The sequence below is a fragment of the Octodon degus genome, unplaced genomic scaffold (assembly GCF_000260255.1).
Source record: "Octodon degus isolate 3935 unplaced genomic scaffold, OctDeg1.0 scaffold00355, whole genome shotgun sequence".
Taxonomy (NCBI): Eukaryota; Metazoa; Chordata; class Mammalia; order Rodentia; family Octodontidae; genus Octodon; species Octodon degus.
In genome coordinates, this window is record NW_004524931.1 from 612,841 (window position 1) to 633,741 (window position 20,901).

The 20,901-nt window shown below is 45.6% G+C and overlaps 1 protein-coding gene and 1 pseudogene across 1 annotated transcript in view; one reads left to right on the forward strand and one right to left on the reverse strand.

The window, feature by feature from the left end:
- Positions 1-20,901, reverse strand: part of Tspan9 (tetraspanin 9) — a 230,643-nt gene that overhangs the window by 199,966 nt on the left and 9,776 nt on the right. The gene's annotated exons all lie outside the window — the stretch shown is intronic.
- Positions 5,046-5,440, forward strand: LOC101571609 (annotated as a pseudogene).

Sequence of the window (20,901 nt, forward strand, 5' to 3'; positions counted from 1 at the left end):
AAAAAAAAAAAAAAAAAAAAAAAAAAAGGAAATGAAATGAAATTATAGAACCAATCCAGGAAATATAATACCTACATTCTAGGCCTTCCAAAAGAAATGAGAAGGATAAATCACCAATGAAGTAATTCAAGGAAATTTCCGAGAAGTAAATCATATGTGTTTCATGACTGAAAAAATCCACAGGGCACCTATGACATCAGGTGAAATCAATCCATGGTAAGGCAGCCATGTGTTACACTTCAGAACAAGAGGCAGACAAATTTACACAGGATATCGGGAAAATCATGCTACTTACAAAGGATTAAAGTCAGAAATAGTCTCAAACTTCTTGACAATAAGCATGCAATTCAAAAGAAAATTAGGCAATGTATTAAATATGTGAACACCCATACATACATAGAGAGAGAGAGAGAGAGAGAGAAATTTCCCAGTTTAGATCACATACCAAGCCAAAATATCAATAAAAGGTAAACATAGCATGAATACTTTTTTCAGATTTACAAGGCCCACAAATATTAGGAGTACGTACTTAACAGTATGTTAACTCACCCCATGTTGTAAATGCCAGATTACTTACTGTCAACCCTACTGAACTCCAGGGGAAGAGACTGCATAATTCTTCATCTTGGTACCTACAGTGGATAGCACTAGGGTAGGTGGACACAATGTACTGCAGGGTTACTTACGAAAGGCACTCAGACAGCAAGGAGGAGCAAGTCATGGCATGTGACTGAACCCTAAAGTGAGCAAAAGACACACCACAGTACTGGTGCAGACAGTGGAAATCTTTTTTTTTTTTTTTTTTTTTTTTTTTTTTTTCCCCAGAGATTGAACTTAGGACCTTATACTTGCCAGGCAGGCACTTATACCACTGAGATATCTGCCCGGCCATATGGAGTAGGAATTTGTGCAAATCCTTTATGCAGACTGTAGGCACCCTCACAACCACAAGAGTCCTAATCAACATGTGAAATAAAGCCAGAAACAAATGAGATCATGCTCAAGTATCATTAGGGAAGTTACTTAATATACCTGTGGTTCATTTGCACCACATTTTCTGAAAGAAAGTAACATACAAGTAAGAAAAGAGACAATCAGTCTTGAGTATAAGACGGGGACACAGAAGCAAATTCCCTCATATGACTTAAGGTCCCACTGCTGCCTGGCAGTGTCTAAACGCAGATGAGAACCAGACAAACAGGAGGCAAGCAGAGACCCTGGAGGGGCACCTGGAGAGGTGGTTGGACTGGCATGAAGGGTTCTTTTCCTTGGCCCCCCTCTTTCTCTCTCCATCTCCACATGGGAAAGCCAGAGCTATAAGGCTCAGAAAGATGAGGGGATGCCAAACAGGCTGGGAATATAACCTGCACCCATGGCCCCCTGCCCCTGGAAACTCAGCCAAGATGCTCCCAGATCTACACACAGATTTTCACTTGCTGGATTCCCAAGGCAAAGAAAACAGTCAGGGATGACTAACAGCCTGATCCCTGCACCTCCCTACACAGATTTATGGGGGCAGATTTATAGACAGAACTCCCTACCCAACTTCCCAAGAGGGGCCGCCTATGTGCACATCTAATTGGATTTCCACAGTCCTGTGATGACTATGTGATATGCGCCAAGGCGGCAGCAACAGTGGTGGCAGCAGCAGGCAGGTTTCTGAAATAGTAACAGTCAAGAGCCTGTCTGCTTTGCCTCTGTGACTGGTAAGTCATAGGGACCTGAGCAGCCAAGAAGGAGCCTTCACCTCCCCAAAAAAGCAGTGTCTCCCACCCTGCTGTGCAATGTGCCTTCCTAACAGGGTCCTGTGACTGCAGCCAAGGGGTAGACTGCTGACCATCTAAAGGTTACCAGGACACACTGGGCTCAAGTTACTGAAGCCAAGAACAGACTGGCACTGCACCGCAGGGAACACCGCAGGAGACACTACCTGTTGTTCTTTTCAGAATGTCCAACGTCCATCGGGTCCCTCCTCTACTCAATTTATGAACACCATTAGCATTTTACACATACCACACAACCTGTGCTGTTCTGGGTCATCAACTGAGGTTCTCTCTCTTATTAATTAAAGGGATAAACTGAGGCACAGGGTAGGATCTGAGTCTACCACTGTCAGAAACTCATGCCAAAAAAAAAAAAAAAAGTAAAAAAAAAGGGGGGGGGGCCAGGGAGATGGCTCAGTGGAATAAGCGCTTCCCTGGCAAGTGCAAGGGCCTGAGTTCAATCCCTGGTTCCACCAAAAAAAAAAAAAAAAAAAAGTAAGAAACTCTCATGCCAAGTCAGCTAACCACCCACACTGTGTGCCCTGGTGAACTAGGAACACATGTGACATGCATAAGCAGGCATGTGGCAGCCCCTGTGCTAGAGCACATACCATGTGTGTGTGCATGTGTATGTGAAGTAAGGGTGGAGCCAAGTGAGGGCACTGTGACCAGAGATCCAAGTGTGCATGCAAAGTACATGTGCACTGTACCATGTGAGCATGTATGCATGAGCAGAAACAAGTGAGTGTAGGTGTGAACAAGTGTGTGTGAGAACATGACAATGCATGCAAATGTGATGTAGGTGAGAGAAAGTGTGAAAAAGACTGGGTGTGCAGGCAAGGTTGAAACAGCTGCTAGGTAAGGACAGCAGGTGAGGACACCAGTTGCTCTGAACTTGGACAACAAGCAATTGGTAAATATGAAATAACAACACCAGACTCAGAACACCCAATTCTCCCTCAGTTCCTCTGTTCCTCTGGCCTCTGAGGACAAGCTAAAAACAGACCTGGGCTCCTGGATTCCCTCCCTTGCTTTACCCCAACCTTACTCTGATCTCAATTTTTCTACCCATAGCACTTTTTTTTTAAAGACAAGGAAAAGCCTTCCTTCCTTACTTCCTTAAAGAGCAGTAAATATGAGGATTATGGAATGACATTCTGAAAGTGAACTGAACATCCTGAGAGAAAAGAAAAGATAAAATACAGGGCCTTTCAGCTCAGGCTTCACTCAGAACAGAAAGAGGTGCTCTCCTCTGGGGAGGTCAAGACTCATCTACCTCAGTCTCCATCCCTTGCCTCAGATGCCGAGCCCAAGTCGGTAGCAGGAAGCTCAGGGGTCCAAGTAGCAGCATTTATCTGATGAGCCAAACACAAAGACACAGAGTCCTTGTGAGCCCAGAGACACTGCTGCCTGCAGATGGGGCACAAATTCCACACCCCAACCGGCTTTCCCCATCTGGAAGCAATTTGCTCTTCCTTTCTCCAAACAAGCAGGCTAAAGGAAGAGATCTGTCCCTCACTCCCTCCTGGTGACCAACTGAACACCTAAGAGTAGCCAAAGAACAGGAACAGGGTCAGTCTGACATCACTCCAGCTGCAGTTACTGTCACCCTCAACAATCCATCCTTCTATGTTTGGAAAGACAGACAACAGTCTAGAGCACAAACTTTAGCTTCAGACTGACCTGTGCTGACAGGCAGATCCACTACATTTTACTACGTGTGCCTGAAAAAATGTTCAACCTCTCTGAACCTCTGCCTCCTCCTCAGTACAACAAGATGAAGTTGTGAAGATTAAACACAATGCACACACAGAGCACATTAGTCAACTTTTCTATCACAAAGACAAAATACCCAACACCTGCAACTTGAAGGAGAGGTTCATTTTGCCTCAGAGTTTTCAGAGGATTCAGTCTATGGCTGGCTGGCTCCAAAAGCATGGTGGAAGGGCCTGGAGGAAGAATGCTGCTGACCCATGTAGCCAGGGAGCAAAGGGAGGAGAGAAGAGCCATGGACAAGAATGCTCCCTTCCAAGTCCCACCCTCAATGACATTTCTTCTGACCAGAGCTCACACCATAACAAGTGATGAGGTCATCACTGGATGAACCCACTGGTTACTACAGTGCCCTGATCCAATCCCTTCCACACATGAGACTTTGGGGAGAAATTTTAGATCTAAACTCAAACACTCAGCAGCATGCTGAGCACACCACAAGGATTCAGCAGACAATAGTGCTTACTAGTCCACTGCAAAACAGTGACCTTCTGAATGTAAGCCAGCTATGTATCTCCTCTGCTCCTATTCCTCTAGCACCCCCTCCCATAAACCAATAAGCCTTGGGATAGTCCTCAAGGCCCTCCATGATCTGCATCCATGACCTTTCTCTGGCTCAGTCCACTGGCCTTGAACAGCCTTACAACCTTCTCAGGGCCTTTTCATGTACCTTTCCCCCAGATACTCATTGAGCTTATTCCATCTCCTTCCACCTCTCCTCTTTAGTAAGACTTTCAGCAATCCTTACCTTACCGCATCTTCCAGTCCTTATCCAGTCCTGTTCTACTTTTCTTCATAGCTTATTGTCATGTCCACTATAAATTTTAATTACTTACCATCCTCCACCAAAACATAAGTTCCCAAGGTTGGGGGTTTCTGAATTCCTGCACCTCCAGAGCTTGGTCTAGGGGAGCCCACCAGACTCAAACCTGTGTAAAATGAATGAGTCCTGAGATACTTGAAGTATACCAAACACAGGCTGGGATAGGAAACACAGTCCTACTCCCTCACTCATGAGGTGTCAGTCCTTTGAGAGTCAGTAGATTCTCATGACAAAAACAGCCTTCTCATCCCACCCACTTCTCAAGGTCTATCAAGAGACAGCACAACTAAGATGACATCTAGGAAAATGCTTTGGTGCTTGGCATTGTCAGGAACCTTACAGAAACATCAGACTTTGAAACTGTCTCCCAACAGCAATACCAAAGGCCCCAACTTTCAGTCCTATGTTGAGGCTAATTGAGGGCTAATAGGGTAAACAGTGAGCTCCACAGAGACAGTTCTTGCCTCAAAGAAACATGAGTCTGTTCTAAGGTCTTCAATAGGCACAAGTGCTATCTACTACTGAAGCCCTGGAGCCTCAGGCACTATAAGTGCTAATAAATGTTTGGCAAAAACATAAATAAACAGATCCCACACAGATAGCCATGAAGAGAATTAAAAGATAATGAATAAAAAGACTTCAATACTGTGATGTCGCTGCGCCTGCAAGGGTCTCAGAGGGGCTGGGCCAGAGCCGGACGCGCACAGTCGCTGGCGAATTTCAGGATGACTGACACTTCTGAAGCTATTCCAAACTTTGAAGAGATGTTTGCAAACAGATTCATAGAAGATGATAAAGAATACCAGGAATATTTGAAACGCCGCCTTGAATCCCCTCCAGTTATTGAAGAATGGAATAACAGAGCTGGTGGGAACCAAAGAAACAGAGGCAATCGGTTGCAAGATAACAGACAGTTTAGAGTAGGGACAGCAGACGGGGGTGGCCAAGTGACAATCGATCAAACCAGTGGCATGGACGATCCTGGGGTAACAATTACCCACAGCACAGACAAGAGCCTTACTATCCGCAGCAATATGGACAATATGGTTATAACCAGCAGCCTCCATACAGCTACTACTGATAGAAATGGTGGTGACATCTTTTAGTAAAATCATTTGCTTTGTTAATACGACAAAAATTCATGTGTGTTCTGTTGTCACAGTTTTCCATCACATTTTAGAGAATGGATCATTAATGTTTTTGAACTTGAGACTTTAAAAAATAGATCTTACAGAAAGATGTAATGGTTGCTGAGAATAAATACTCCTTTGAAAACATTGTGGATTATATTGTTTGACTTCAACCTCAGATTCATCACTTCAAGATTTCATAGTGCTTTGAGTTTGGTATATTTTCCTTGTTTGACCTGTAGAAGTTTTAAGACAGAAATAAAAAATGAAAATAAAACTAAAAAAAAAAGACTTCAATACTAATTGACCTAAAGCAGTCTGCAGACAACAGCAATCATGACTGAGAATGACAACAATACTGACTTTACAGTCCGCCCTCCTAATCCATGGTTTCACAACCAAGAACTCGGCCAAAAACTGCTCTGTACTTACTATGTACCAACTTTTCTTCTCATCATTATCCCCTGAACAATAGAGTACAGTAGCTACTTATGCAGCACTTACACTGCAATAATTATTGTAAAAAAATTAGAAATTATTTAAAGCATACAGGACTGTGTAGGTTACACAATTTGGATGTAAGAGACTTAAGCAGTGGCAGATATGGTTATCTTGGAAAAGGGCATTGGGAGGCCTTGGAACCCATCCTCCAATGATGCTGGAGGACAACTATATGTCCACTATAGTTGCAGCAAAGGCAAGTAATTCCAGGGGCAGACACTGAGGAACTGATGAAGACAGCCAAGGGGAATGAGGAACACCTTCAGGAGAGCTCTGTCCAGTGCAATACAACTATGGAAGTAGGTTAAGAGCTAGCTGTCCTCAGTGGCAGAGCATGACCTAGGTAGGATACACAAGCTGGCTTGATCCCCAGCACTACAAAAATAAAAAGCCATAGTAGCCAAAACACTGCAGATTATGACATAATGTGCTCCATCATTATTGGCTGTAATATATCATTATGTTTATTACTGCTATCCCTACTGCATGAAACAACCTAAAAACTAGAAGACAAAACACTTAGATCCTAAGACTCCTCCCTAGTCTGTGGCCTCAAACACACTTCACAGCTAAACTCTCTTTCCTCACCAGTAAGGTACACAGGTGAAATGGGACACCATCCCAGCCACCTATGTGAGACTACCTTCTAAGACTTACTCATTTGTGTGACTTCTTTGGGCTGAAACCCTTCTAAAGACTGGACAAGCAGCAATGGACATAGACAACAGCAACACCTTTTCTCCTGAATGCTCCCTTTCCAGCAGAGAAGACGCTGGGGGTCCATAGGCACTCAGGCTCCAGTCCTTTAGAAACAGGAGCCCTCAAACAATGTGGTCTTTACCTCCTGTGGACAGACTCTCACCCACAAAGGGTTCAAAGCTTTGCTGAGAAAAGGTACCAAGTGCACAGTCTTTAGAACTGTGCCAGCTTCTCTGAAGCCAGCAGGTCTGAGCTCTGCAGGAGTCCTGCCAAGGGGCCCTCCGTATCAATACCCTGCAGAGCTGTTCCCCACTCAGCAGAGAAAAAAACTGAGGCTTTGCTTATGCTGAACCTGTCTTATAGCCAAAGTTAACAGAGAGACCTGAATCCCAGACTCAAGAGCATTCTTCAACATCTGCAGCCTTGGCTGGCTGGGCCACCCAGAAAGAATGAAGAACACAGGCTACCCGGTGCTCAGGCCGCATGTGGTGCTGCTAGGCACTCACTGCCTGGCAGCTCTCTTACCTCAGGCCTACTTTTTGCACAGCCCTCACTCCACAGCCCAGTCAGCTATGACGCTGGTGCTGGGCCCAGCCAAATGCTGCAGAAATGAGAAAGCCAGGCAGGTGCCACCAATTCTCCCAGCAGACAACCAGGACAGAAAAGTTAACCAACAAAGGTTCCTTCCACAGACAAAGTGGGCAACCACACCAAGAAACAAGACTATGCCCTGCGAAAATGGTTCCTTGGCTTATGACCCTTCCAGAGTGGGCCCTTAGGGGCTGAGGAGATAGCTCAGTGGAATAAGCACTTCCCTGGAAAGCACAAGGGCCTGAGTTCAATCCCTAGTTCCACCAGAAAAAATAAATAAATAAATAAATAAATAAGTGGGCCCTTGATGCTGCTCCTCCTGCCTCAGAGCTGCACGCCCACCCATCCCTCCTGGGGTGGGAGTTGGTTTGCAGTTCCCTTGCAACTCTCCTAAAACAGGATAAGCCAGGTGCCTCAAGTCTCCTGAGATCTGTACTAGCACCACTCTCACATGGCCCAAAAGCAGGCATAGACTTATAGTTGAGTAGTAAGATACTTAAGAGATGGCTACCCACCCTTGTGATCCCAAGCACAGTCAGTACCCTCAGAACACTCAAGGTGTCAGGCTTAAATCACAGCAGCAGCAGGGAGCTCACTCACTCTTTTGCTGGGAGATTCCTAGTGCAGAAAGTTCTCCTAGGACCACACCTAAGCTGAATCCCTAAAGCTCTTCACCCACAGGTCACAGGTTTGGCCCTGAATTTTACACATGGTAGATGACCTTGCTTATGCCCCTCCCACAGCACATCACAAAAACAGTTTCCAAATAAAACACTCACACCCCATGCACTACAGGTCCCCTTTCTCCCAGGCACTCTTCTCTAGGTGTGGAACAAGGACAAGGTAGCTCTAATGTCCCCCAGAGAATTTAAAAACCCGAGGCTGCAGATATTGTCCACTCTTATGAGCCCAGATTCACATCTAGGATGATAATGTTCTTAGCAAGCTGGGGCTGTGGCTCAGTGACAGAACACTCCCCTAGCTTTTGTGAGGCCCTGGATTTCACCCCAGCACTGGCAATGGGGGTGTAAAGAACCCTCAGCAACCATGTAGCATGATTAGCTTATATATCTTTCCATTTACACTCATTTAATTATTCAATCAACAAAACATTAGCTGCCAGGCACTGCTACAGATATAAGAGATACTGAGAAAAGTGTCATATCATCACTGTGATAAACAGTCAATTCAGAGAGACAAAACTAAAGCCAGAAAAATTACAAGAACATGCTGCTACTGGGGGTTCTTAGTAGAGGGGTCACCCTTGTCTGGAAGGATCACTTCAGAGACTGGTGATGCCTGAGGTGAGCCTTAGGACAGTGCAGGGCTCCCATGGGTGTTACAGAGAAAACCCAGGGTCTGAATTTGCCTTCCCACCTTAAACAATTAAAGGACTGTGCAGCATGTATGAGAAGCATCTTCAGACACTGACCAAGGGAGCACAGGACTGTGATCTCTGAGAAAAGGAAACAGAGGTAAGCTGTGTACCAGTGGATAAGGCCAGGTGGCTTTCAGACACAAGAATCCAAACCAAGTCCAGTAGTCTCACTGAGTTGAGAACACAACAATGAGAGCACACACAGGATTTTAAAAGCAAAACATCAGGGAGGAGGGCCCTATATAGCAAGAATGAACAGAGATTCACAGAGGAGTCCCCTGGAATGTCTGGCTGACTTGCACACTTGTGAGGTGAAACTCCACAAGACAGAGAAGAACCACTGTAAAGCAGTAAACCAAACCATCTGCATAGAGCACATGGCCCAGAAGTTGAGATTGCCCCTACAAGAATGGAGAAAGCTCATACTACACAGGGTACTTAGTAAGCCCACAGAAGAGTATTGCCTTAACAATAAGGCTAAATTAGCCCTAGACTCTAAGACTGCTCTGGAACTACCCTTAAAAAGCAAACCTCAAATGTGTGAAACTGATCCCAAGTAATTTAAATACATACCAGAATACAGTCTAAAACTATTTAAAGAAACAAAGTAAAACCAAGCATCCATCAACATTAAACTCACAATGACTAGCACCCAATCAAAAATTAGCAGACATTCAAAAGAAGCATAAAAATGGCCTATAACTAAGAGAAAAATCAATCAGCAAGAACATACCCAAAAATGGCATAGCTACATAGTGAGTTCAAGACCAATCTGAACTACATAGCAAGACCCTGTCTCCAAAAATACAAAAAGAAAAAATTTTAAGTAATTAAAAAAAAAAAAAGGCAACAAACACTGGGGCCGGGGAGATGACTCAGTGGAATAAGTGCTTCCCTGGCAAGCGCAAGGGCCTGAGTTCAATCCCCGATTCCGCCAAACAAAAAAAAAAAAGTAAGAAACAAAGACCAGCTGAACACATTTCTAAACAACTAGCATTTCCAATATACTAAAACTAAACAGGCAAGGGATAAAACAACAAAAGTAAACATCATAGCATGTCCTGGTAGCCCCAGCTATTTCAGAGACTGAGGCAGGCAGTCACCTGAGTCCAGGAATCCAAGGCCAGCCTAGGCAGTATAACAAGACCTGCCTGGTAAGTGCAAGGACCCTGGTTCCATCCCCAGTACTTCATGCCATGCTGGCCCCAAAACCCCAGGCATGGTGGAGCATGCCTGTAATCTTAGCACTTGGGAGGCTGAGACAGAAGGATCACTACAAGTCCAGGCTGCATAGCAAGATCCTGTACCAAATAAATAAAAGATTAAAAAATAAATAAAATGCGTGCATGGTACATGTACATATGCACATACATACACACACATGCACACACACACACACACACACACACACACACAGAGCTAGAGGAGCCAATTCAACCAAAACAGATCACATGAAGAACAGTGAGAAATGAGATCCTGCAGGGAGAAGAGACAGCCACAGGTTTTTTGGCATGACAAAAACAAGGACAAGGTAGCTCTAAGTGGGGAACCAATGAGGAGGACTGGAGTGATTTCATCACCTCTAAGCAGGCTCTGTACCCAACCACAACGCAGATGAGAAGGGGTTTAAGGACAGACCCTGTGTGCAAAAAAGACAAAACCAACAGAAACATCCTCCCATCAAAGAAGATCTGTCTCTTTGCAGCTCTGGAATGACAGAGATACATTCTTTCAAGATGTTGTTCTTTCAAACTAGAAAGAACAACAAAGATAAAACCCCTCCTATAACAGATGAACCTATCTTAAGGCCCAGAGACACGACAGCACTTGCCCAACGCCCTGGGGTCCTGACTCGCAATGGACTGTTCTTCTGACCATGCTTCCCACTGAGCTACTCTCCCATTATAGTTCTGCTGTGCTCTAGTACCCTGTGCTGCTCTGGATGGTACCAGGTGGGCATCTGAGTATGCTGACACATGACTGTCTCCATGTACCCATAAGGGCAGATACAGCTGCCTGGCATCACAGTCCCCTAACTGCCACAGAGTGTGCAGGTGCTCAGGACCATCCTCCTCACGTGCACAGAGCAAGCAGTGACACTCCTGATAACTCTGGGGGTCAGAGGATGAGGTAAGCCTTCCCTGAGGATGAGACCAGAGCTACCCGCAGCCAGTCCTCAGTCTGAAGAGGACATAGAAACAGGAAGGACAGTTGGAGAGATATAGAGTCCCAACAACTCCATGAAGAATAATTACAAAGCAGCTCCCTGAGAAGCAGGATGAAGAGCCCACATTCCTCTGGACTCCAAATCCTGCTCTTATCAGATTGGCCTGAGCCAGACCTTGTGCTTGTCACCCCTCCTCCCAGCAGGCACAGGAGAGGAAGAGGAAGTAGTCTTCAATTTTCCTTCTCTCTTCCTACCCCTTCACTCACCCTCCCTCAGCCCCAGCTCCACAAGGCTCTGAACTGCATGGCACCTCTTCCAGAGGTTAAAAATGAGCAAATTCTTGGGCTATTCCTGGAGCCTCGAATTTTATCGTCTTTCCATTCTGGTCAATTCTGAGAGGCCAGAGGCCAAGAATGCCAGAGATCCGAGCCCAGCCCACTAAACTCAAAATAAACCCACACGTGCCTCTCTCAAGTCCTCAAGGATTTGGTCATTTGAAGCACGTGTTTTCCACAGGCTCAATCAGGTCCTCTGCATGCAAGGAGCTGCCAGCTCTGAGGTGCTTCCATGGGAACTGAGGAAGTAGGCAGCAGGCCTGGGTGTAAAGAGAAAAAACACAGCTCAGGATCTAAAAGCCTGGGTTGAGCCATCTCCACTCAACTGCCCAGGCCTCCTAGGAAAAGTGCCCTCAGTTATCCCAAGTGTGAGACTTCAAGCAGTAGCCTCCTTCCTCAACTTCTTTTCCACCTGCTCTAGGAGAAACAGCTTAACGCTGGTTTCCCAGAGCTGTGGACATTTCCATGGGAAGTTCCCGGCCTCCCTCAGAGACATTCAAGCAAGTGCTCTCATTGTCCCAGGGAAACAGATGAAAGCAGGGAATGCTTCTTTTAAGAAAATTAGTGTAGAAGTTATTCAAAAAGTATGAGGCTCTGGGCACAGTGGCATATACCTATAATCTCAGCACTGAAAGAGGCTAAGGTAAGAGGATGGCAAGTTCAAATCCCATTTGGGCAACATAACAAACCCTGCAAAATGAGAAAGGACCAAGGGATATAGCTCAGTGGTAAAACACCCTTGGATGCAATCACCAGTAATGAGGGGGGAAAAAGAGGGGTCTGGGGATGTAGGGATACAGTTCTAGTGGTACAACATATTCATAGCATGAACAAAAAGCACCAAAAAAGAAAAACACTAAGTGTCTATCAGGTACCAGGCAATGAGAAATAGGAAAAACACCAAAGGGAAAGCCAAGACCTCTGCTCTCCAAAAGAAAGAGCCTATATCAACACAATCACGTGCAACAAAGATGTGGGTGAGACATTAGAAATATTTTTGCTCCCTTACTTATATGTGGAAACAGAAGAGCAGAGAACAGAAGACTAGTTATCAGAGCCTGAGAATGGATGTAGAGGATCAGCGGGAACTGGGGGACAGTTGGAAGAAGGAATAACTTCTAAGGTTCTAAAGCACAGCAGTATAACTACAGTGGACAATAATTTTTTAATGTGTGTGTGTGTGTGTGTGTATTTTTTGTTTTTGTGTTTGGTTGGTTTTTTCACAGGGTCTTCCTATGTAACTCAGGCTGACCTCAAACACAGCAATCCTCCTGCTTCAGCCTCCTGAGTGCTGGGATTACAGGCATGAGCCACCCCACTGGGCTTAACTGAGTATTTCAAGATAGAAGAAAGACTTTTGAATATTCCAAACACAAAGAGATGATAAATGTGAGGTGACAAGTGTACAGTTCCCAGATCTGATCACTACACATTCTATGCATGTATTACAATGTCACACAATTCTCATAAATATGCACAACTAGTATGTGTTAATTAAAAATAAAATTACAGGGGTGGGGACATAGCTTAGTGATAGGGTGTTTGATCAGCATGTACAAGGCCCCTGTACTTTTGTCTTTAAGAGAAAGAAATACTCCTGGCCTTCAGAGAGTGCCAGTGAATGTGGCAAAGTCCTGGGCACTGAAGTTAATTCTGTTTGGCATTGTGCAGATTAGGGGGGTAGAGATAGCTAGCAGTTTCAGAAAAGCAGGGGCCACAGACCAGCCCGTCCTACTAGGGTGGCACCACCTAGGCTTTAGTACCTTATGTGGATCAAGACCACATTAAAGACCTTTGGTTTAAAACCAGCAACAGCAGCAGCAACACACAGCACCTCCTTGTGCTGTTTCTATAAAGTGGAACCACTACCCCATGCCAGCCATGAATGCTTCCTGGTGTTACTAGCATCAGAGAAGGGAGGGGGTTCCTGATGTCTTCATTTTGCTGGAATTCTGCAGAAGGAAAAAGTTGGAAACTGCTCCTTTGAAGGGCAAGCAGGGAAAGAAGCAAGGAGTCTAGCTGCCTCAACTGCCCTGTAGACCTCACCCCTGAATGCCTTACAGAGCTGTCACTGCCTCTGGAAACAGGCCGTCTCTCTAAAGACCAGTGCCATTTCACTGCCTTCACAGGGACATTTAAATCTGTTACACAACCACAGAGGACTTGGGTAAGCAGTAGATAAGGTGGATCATGAAACTGGGTCCCATCACTTTTTATGTCTAATTAGTTATGAAGCAGTGAGACTGTACAGCAGGATCAAATCTACCTCAAACAAGAAATATAACCCAACATGAAAATCAAGTGTCTTGTCCTTCCTCACATTCCTCGTGAGCAAAGAGTCAGTTGCTCCAAAGGAGCAACGAGTCAATGGAGAAGGGAGTTATGCTGTCTTCCAAAGATCTGTAGGGTCTTTCCAGAAGATTCTAGTCCTCCTTCTGGACACAGGGAAGGACTGCACATTCATGGGGAGAGACTCTCATTCCTGATGTTCCACTGGTCCTCAGACTTATTTCACCTACAGCAAGTAGATATGGGGCTTTTTTTGAGGATAGAAGGAGATTCAGACCTGCAAAGCCCCAAACTTCAGGTCTCTTTTTTTTTTTTTTTTTTTTTTTTTGCGGAACCAGGGATTGAACTCAGGCCCTTGCACTTGCCCGGGAAGCGCTTATTTAAACACTGAGCCATCTCCCAGGCCCCAAACTTCAGGTCTTGTAGATTGTATTTTCACCTGAAAGGTTAGTTTCCTTGACAGTAAGAACTATATCATGGAAAAGATCGAGAACCAACCACCCAATATATACACCAGGCTCTCCTGGACTATCAGGCCAAGGCACCAATTAGCTGTCCCTACATTAATGACAATCTTAGCTCAGCCTGAATGGCCTATCCACAGAATAGTGAACAAACAAAGTGATAGTTGTGTTAATTCTCTAAATGTTGGGATGGCCTCTTCTGTTGTATAGATCACTGACACAAATCTTATTCCACAAGTCTATGAGGCTACTGAAAAGCATGAAGTCATTATAATGTGGAAAGATGGCTAAAGAAATAGCCAGACAACAAGGTTTTTTTTGTTTTGTTTTTGTTTTTGTTTTTGTCAGAACCAGGGATTGAACTCAGGCCCTTGAGCTTGCCAGGCAAGCACTTATTCTTCTGAGCCATCTCATTGTCCCCCAGACAACAAGTTTAACACAATTCTATCAGTGGACACTGAGAAGATGAGCAGGTGGTCAGCTGGATGCTAGTTTATCATAAAAATATCTAGAAAGAATATAAACCAAAGTATTAGTGGTGATTATCTTTGAAAGGATAATGGGAGGGTTTTCCTATAACTTATGTAATGTTTGAATATTATAATTTTGTTTTATAACAAAAAAAAGATGCTTTTTTAAAACAATTCATCTAAATTTTTGCTACAGGTCAGTGTGTCCTAAAACATCCATTTTATCCTCACCCCCGTTTCTAACCCTGAGCTGCTCTGAGGGACCTTCAAGGTACCCCAAAGGGAGGACCCCTCTCTGTCAACCACACCCTTTCCTTTCCACCCAGGCTGTGCCCACCAAGGTTTCCATCCATCCCTGAAACCACTGAGGTCCTTTCTTTCCCTCCAGCCCTGCCCTATCTCCCAGGGTTCCTCTACAAATAACCAGAAAATGGTTTATTAAGCCTAGGATACAGCTCACCCCTCCTAGACACAGGCAGCAGGACACCACCCTCCCTGTCTTTTCATCTAACTGTGAGAGAAGCGGAACATGAACAGGTAGTTCCACCCCACTTCTCTCTCTGTTTCACAAGCCTTGATGGGAGTGAGCCCCCAACCCCACCTGGAGCTTCCTGCCTACTCCCACCCATCCTCAGCAGCAATGGGTAGGAGCCAGTAAGAACAGCTGCTATTTAGAGTGACTCACACAACATTGGTGCCATAAGCACTCTTCCCCCACCCTCAGGATCCCATGCTGCATCCATACATACATATATACCTAATGATTATAGAGATCCACACTCTGGCTTCAAACCTAATTGCCTTCCTGGGGGACCCAACAACATCTCTTCCTCACTCCAGTCTCTGCAATCTACACATCCAGTTTTTAAACAAAGCTGTTTAGAGTCTCCCAGGACTAAAACATGTGGAAAAGCAGGCCTCTACCTCATTTTCTCTAAGACAAAACATGTCACTCTGCATGGTCACACACCCAGAAATATACATCTATTCCACTCCAAGCCGGTTACCCTGCCCCTCAGAGCCCTCTTCCAGGCTTGGGACACATGGGGGCCAGGGCTTGCTGAGGCAGGGTCTGCCCCTCTGGCACCTGCCCCAACAGAACTTGCTGAAGAGCTTGGAGCACCCAAGCCTTAGTCTCCACACTGTGACAGGTAGCAGGAGAGGCTGCAAGCAAGGCTTCCAGGTCTTACCCACTCACAGCCATGCAATTTACCCACTGAGAGGGCAAAGGTAACCTCTCAGTTACCGGAACTAGGCAAGATAACTCCTACCTATGCCAAACCCCTGCAGGATCCCCAGGCATGTGCACACTAAGGCAGGCACATACACACTCCTCTCGACACACAGTTATGGCCACCCCCTCTTCCAACCCTGCTGAGCCTAATCCCCTCCTGTCTGTTATTCTCAAAGGCCTTCACTCTGAAACACTTCCTGTTGTAGTCAGGGTTTATAGGGAAAAAGATTTAATATGGGACACATAATTTACATGACCATTTTATAATATTCACCTAAAGAGTCAAATGCAAGACTGCAGGAGATCTGTCCACACATTAGAGTCCAAAGAATCCAGCTATAGACCTGGATCCCACAGGAATGTCCTCCATAAGTCCAGCTAAAGACCTAGAGCCCACAGCAATATCTTCTACAAGTCCAACTGGAGGCCTAGCACCCATGACAATGTCTCATGAAAGTCTATATCAGGACCAGGGAAATAGCTCAATAGACTAATCACTTGCCTGGCAAGTGCAAGGGCCTGAGATCAATTCCCGGTTCTAGGGGAAAAAAAAACTATGTATCAAGTATCTGCCCAAAGGTCAGTGGTAGAAGCTAGGAAATCTGCATCAAGAGGTAAAGGATCTGTGCTAGCAAGCTGAGGGATCTGCACTAGAAGTAAAGCTCAAGAAGAACCAGAGCTCCCAAGCAAAGAACCACAGCCATCCTCAGCAACAGCAAGGATCTGAGCTCTGACAATGAGAACAGCTGAGTACCTATCAGGAAAGCCAGCATGACAAGCTTCTCCAGGAGAATCAACAACACACCATCTTCCCCCTCAGCTCTTCTTTTTCTGCTGTTGGCAACAATCTTCAGGTGAGCCCTCCATGCCCAGTACCACACTGAATCAGTTCAGCTGGGTGTTACAAGTTGACCATTTGTTAATCCACCACACTTCCCTCATCAGGAATGAAAGGAACACAGATTCTGTGCTGTTAACAATATATATAATCCCCCTGATTGGGAACACAAGTGTACAAAAGCCAGGGGCTCTGCCCATCAAGGCTGTCCAAGGGAAAGTAGGACCTTGTTCTTATTCACATTTGCTTTAATTTTTGTTTTTAACTGAGGAAGGGTCATCCTTCAAATCTGCATAAAGATGCTATAAATTACTAAGGCCAAAGCCAAGGCCTCATCCAGACTCTGCCTCAGAGACCCCGGGACCTTCCAACACTCCTGAAGTGACAGCCAGGTTTACACAACACTGAGAGATCCAGAGGCAGCCACTCCGCTTCCTGACCATTGGGAACACTGGGACTGTTCTCTACCCCATCCTTTCCTGTTCCCATCACATCAGATGTTTTAACAAATGTGAACCCATGTAGAGTAAAACTGGGCACAAACTCTCAAGAGGTAGTGAACATTCAAATAACATTTCCAGCCTACCACTGCAAGAGAATGAGGAAAATGAGCAATGGAAGGAGTGCAATAAGAGACCAAAGCACAGACTATGCTGAACAAAAGACAGTCTACCTCACCAAATCTATATTTGGTCTTAGGCATTCAGCTCAGTAGCAGAGCTCTTACCTAGTGTGAGTAAGGTCCGGGGTGCAATCATCAGTGCCAAAGAAAAACAATCCTCTACTTCCGGTCATTAGGTATAAGCTAACCCTTGGCCTTCTCAGGAGCTCCAGCTAGTTCCAGCTGAGAGTTCAGTTGTGAATGTGTTTGGATGCAAGCTACACCCAGTACAGCAGGTATTCTGGCCCCCTTATTCCGTGGCCAAAACTAAATTTGGAGTTACTTACCTGTAGGGCTGCAACTGAGCAAAGAAGCCTTCTAACACCGAACTGTATCAGGCAAGGACAGGAAGCAAAGAGTTCAAGGGCAAGTAGAGCAGGGGATCAAGGTAAGACAGCATGAGACACTATTCCCCAGGATAGGGGGCAGTTCTGTAAACAACCTCTGCCCACATCCCCTCATCAGAAATCAGGGCATCACATTTATTCATTAACTTCTCTGTCTCCCTCTATCCATCTGTAGACCAGAAGGAGAGAAGACATTAGCAAAAGGGAGACTAATTAGGAAGCCAGGACTGGTTACCAAAACCAGTCCTTCTTGGAAACCAGCTACAGCAGAGCTAGAAGGAAACTTGGCTAGCAGGTGTCCATTTGCGGGTGACAAAAAGGGCCTGAAGAAAACAATTAATTTGCCAAGGTCACTTGCAGTGAGAGGCAGGAGTAAAAAACAGATGCCTGCCTCTCTCTCCAGAGCTGGTTATCCTTCCAAAGACCCACAAGCATGACAAGGAATGACACAACCAAAGCCACAGCTAACGGACAGGGTAAATGCTCTGCTTGTTTCAATTCTCACTTGGGCTTCAACAGATATACAAAAGGAAGGCAGCCATCTAGCTAGAAAGGGCATGGTGTTAGGGGCTGTCTGTTTCCCACAGGCCCCACAGGATTCATGATAGGGCAGTACTAGTGGATGTGGTAGAAGGGTCACTCTCTGTCACAAGAAAAAAAAGAGAAGAGAAGGAGCTCACACATTGCATATCCCCCACATTCTGCTTCTAGAGGCAGGCAGATTTTCAGAAAGGCCCACCCTCACCACCCTGCCACCACCTCCACCACCACCATTACCAGCCATATAGGATTCCCAGGACTGATAAGAGCAGCCTGAGGCAGAGCACCTGATTTAAAGCCCATGCTTCTCCTCATAGGATAGAAAGCCCTGGGCCTTAAACAGCTGCTGCTCTAAAATGCAGGAAAATGACAACTACCTTAAGGGAGCTGCGTAAAACTATACAAACATGGCAGGCCAGTTAAGAGCTTCATCACCACTCCTGGACTACCAAAATAATCCCTGCTAGAATTCACAAAGGGAAACTTTTGGTCAGACAAGCCACAGGCCAGCACCACTCAAGCCCTTCTTCCTCCACCAACCACACTGCTGGGTGCACTGGCAAGCAAAAAATTTACAAATCACCCAGGAGGGAGAAGCCACAGAATAAAACACATAAATTAAACATGAAAAGGTCCCAACCTGTGAGCAGCTTCCCCTGAGAGCCTGAATTAACACCATTCACGTGGGCTGCCAGTGGCTCCAGCCTAGCAGCTCAAAGGGGCTTTCCAGGCCCAAACGCTGGGAATAACAGAGGGCATCCGCAGGAACCCAAAGAAGTTGTAGGTTGGTCCTACAGCAGCATCCACAGAAGAATGAAACACACAGGAGTGACTATGCTTCCTAGAGCCCAGCTGAGACCACCGCCACCCCCACTACACCCCCTCCCACCAGCTCCCTAGCCTGCTGCTGGGAGGAGACAGGAAGCAGGAAGTTCCAGGGCTCTCCTGGTTTTCCTAGGCCCCCACACAAACAGTGGGGGAAGGGGGCAATTACCTCCTGAACCCCAAAGTTCAATTTAAAGACATTATAAATTTGAAGTTAAGAAGGAGGACAGAGGGACATGGAGAAAATGTCAGGGTTTTTTTTTGTTTTTTTTAATAGCGCTCCATTGTATAGTCCAGGCCTTCAAGCACTATGATTACAGGATTGTGCCACCATGTCCAGCTTGCCAGCACCCTACTTTAGCTTTCTCAACCCACAAGGGACAAAAAAGACTGATGCCAGATAGTTTACCACACATAGGTTTCAGAGGCCTCACCACATAATGGAGCCAGACTGCTACAGACCTGTACTCTGCATTTCCTGCAAACACCTTGGCCCCACGATACTACTGGAAGAAAATTCAAAAATCAAGTCATCGCTTTGCATGAAGCCACTTTAGAGTAAGCTCTGTTCAACACGAGTCACTCTTTGGGCCAGCAAAAAAGAACCTCCTTGCTCAACAACTGGAGAAAGCCAAAAATGGCAAACCAGTTTCAGCTGTGGTGCCCACTTCCCTCAGCTAGTGATGGGTGCCTAAAGCACTATAAGCACAGTCTGAGCCCTGGCTCACCAAGATACTCCTCTAGCAACATGTGTTGTAGGCTATTACAGAAGTAACAGTATCCATGTCACGTACACCTTTCCTATCACTGGTAGACCCTTGGTGTGCAAGATTTAACACTTAAAATTCTGGCCATTCGCAAGTAAACCAGTCACAAGACATGTGAAAGTGGGTAGCTTCCCTAAGACCTATGTTAGATTTTCATATGCTTATGAGGCTGACAAGAAGGCACAGGACACCACTGCTTTCATCTATACAACATCCAAAGTTAGTCTTGTGGAGCAGGAGGCAGGGGAGATAGCTCAGTGGCTTAAGTGCCTGCATGGCAAGCACAAGGTCCTAAGTTTGATTGGTACAAAAAAACAAACAAGCAAACTCTTGTGGAACAGGAAAAGCTCCGTAGTTAAAAGCCATTAAGTAAGAGATAAAACCAGCAGAAGCTGGAAGGACAGTTAACGTGGGCATGAGGACACAGTCAGGAAGTACTTGACTTTCTGTGGACATGACTCCAGATAGGCAGTGGATGCAGAATTGAGATTCTACATGTAAGGCTCTTTCCTTCAGGACATCAAGGTCCACACAGTGCCTTATATGCACCTCTCAACAGGAACATGAAGAGTAGGTAGAACACACATCCTGAAATAAAACAGCAAACAGCCTCACACTTTCACAACAGCCACATCAGATTTAGCTTCAATCCTGTCATGCCTCCTGTATGGCTCCAACCAATCAGTTCACAAATGGCCTCAGTCCTATTTCCAAAGTGTCTTGGGATTACTTCCTCCTCGTTTCTCACAGCTGCCCAGCCCGTCTCCCAACCATGATCTGCCTCTTCACAGACCAGTCTTGCCCTCAAGCTGGCACCTGCTCTGTGACCCCCACTGAGAACCACACCAGTCACAGGGCCTCCCAGAGTGGCTTTCATTTTCTTTTGCAACAATGAACACATGGATGCAATTCCTTGACTGGACACTGAAAGCTGTCCATAGTGTAGCCACTAGGTACCTCTCCAGTCCCTTCCCCATTGGTTTACCTCACATATCACCCCTTTCAGTTTCTCTCCTCAGGCTGAAGCCTCCCCCTTTCTGGACACAAGCCCCCTTCAGGGATCCCCTCCTCCATCAAAGCACTCCATCTCATTTGAACCTACACAACACTGCTCTCAAAAGCCACTTACTTTCTACTTTAACTTCTCACTCTTTGAACCCCTTTCCTAGCCCCTTATAGTACTTGAGATCCTTGAAGATGTGACCTTTCTTATTTTTCCGAAATCAGGGGGTTAGGGATATAACTCAGGAGTGTAAGTGCCTGCCTGGCAAGTGCAAGTCCTGAGTTTGATCCCTGGTACCAAAAA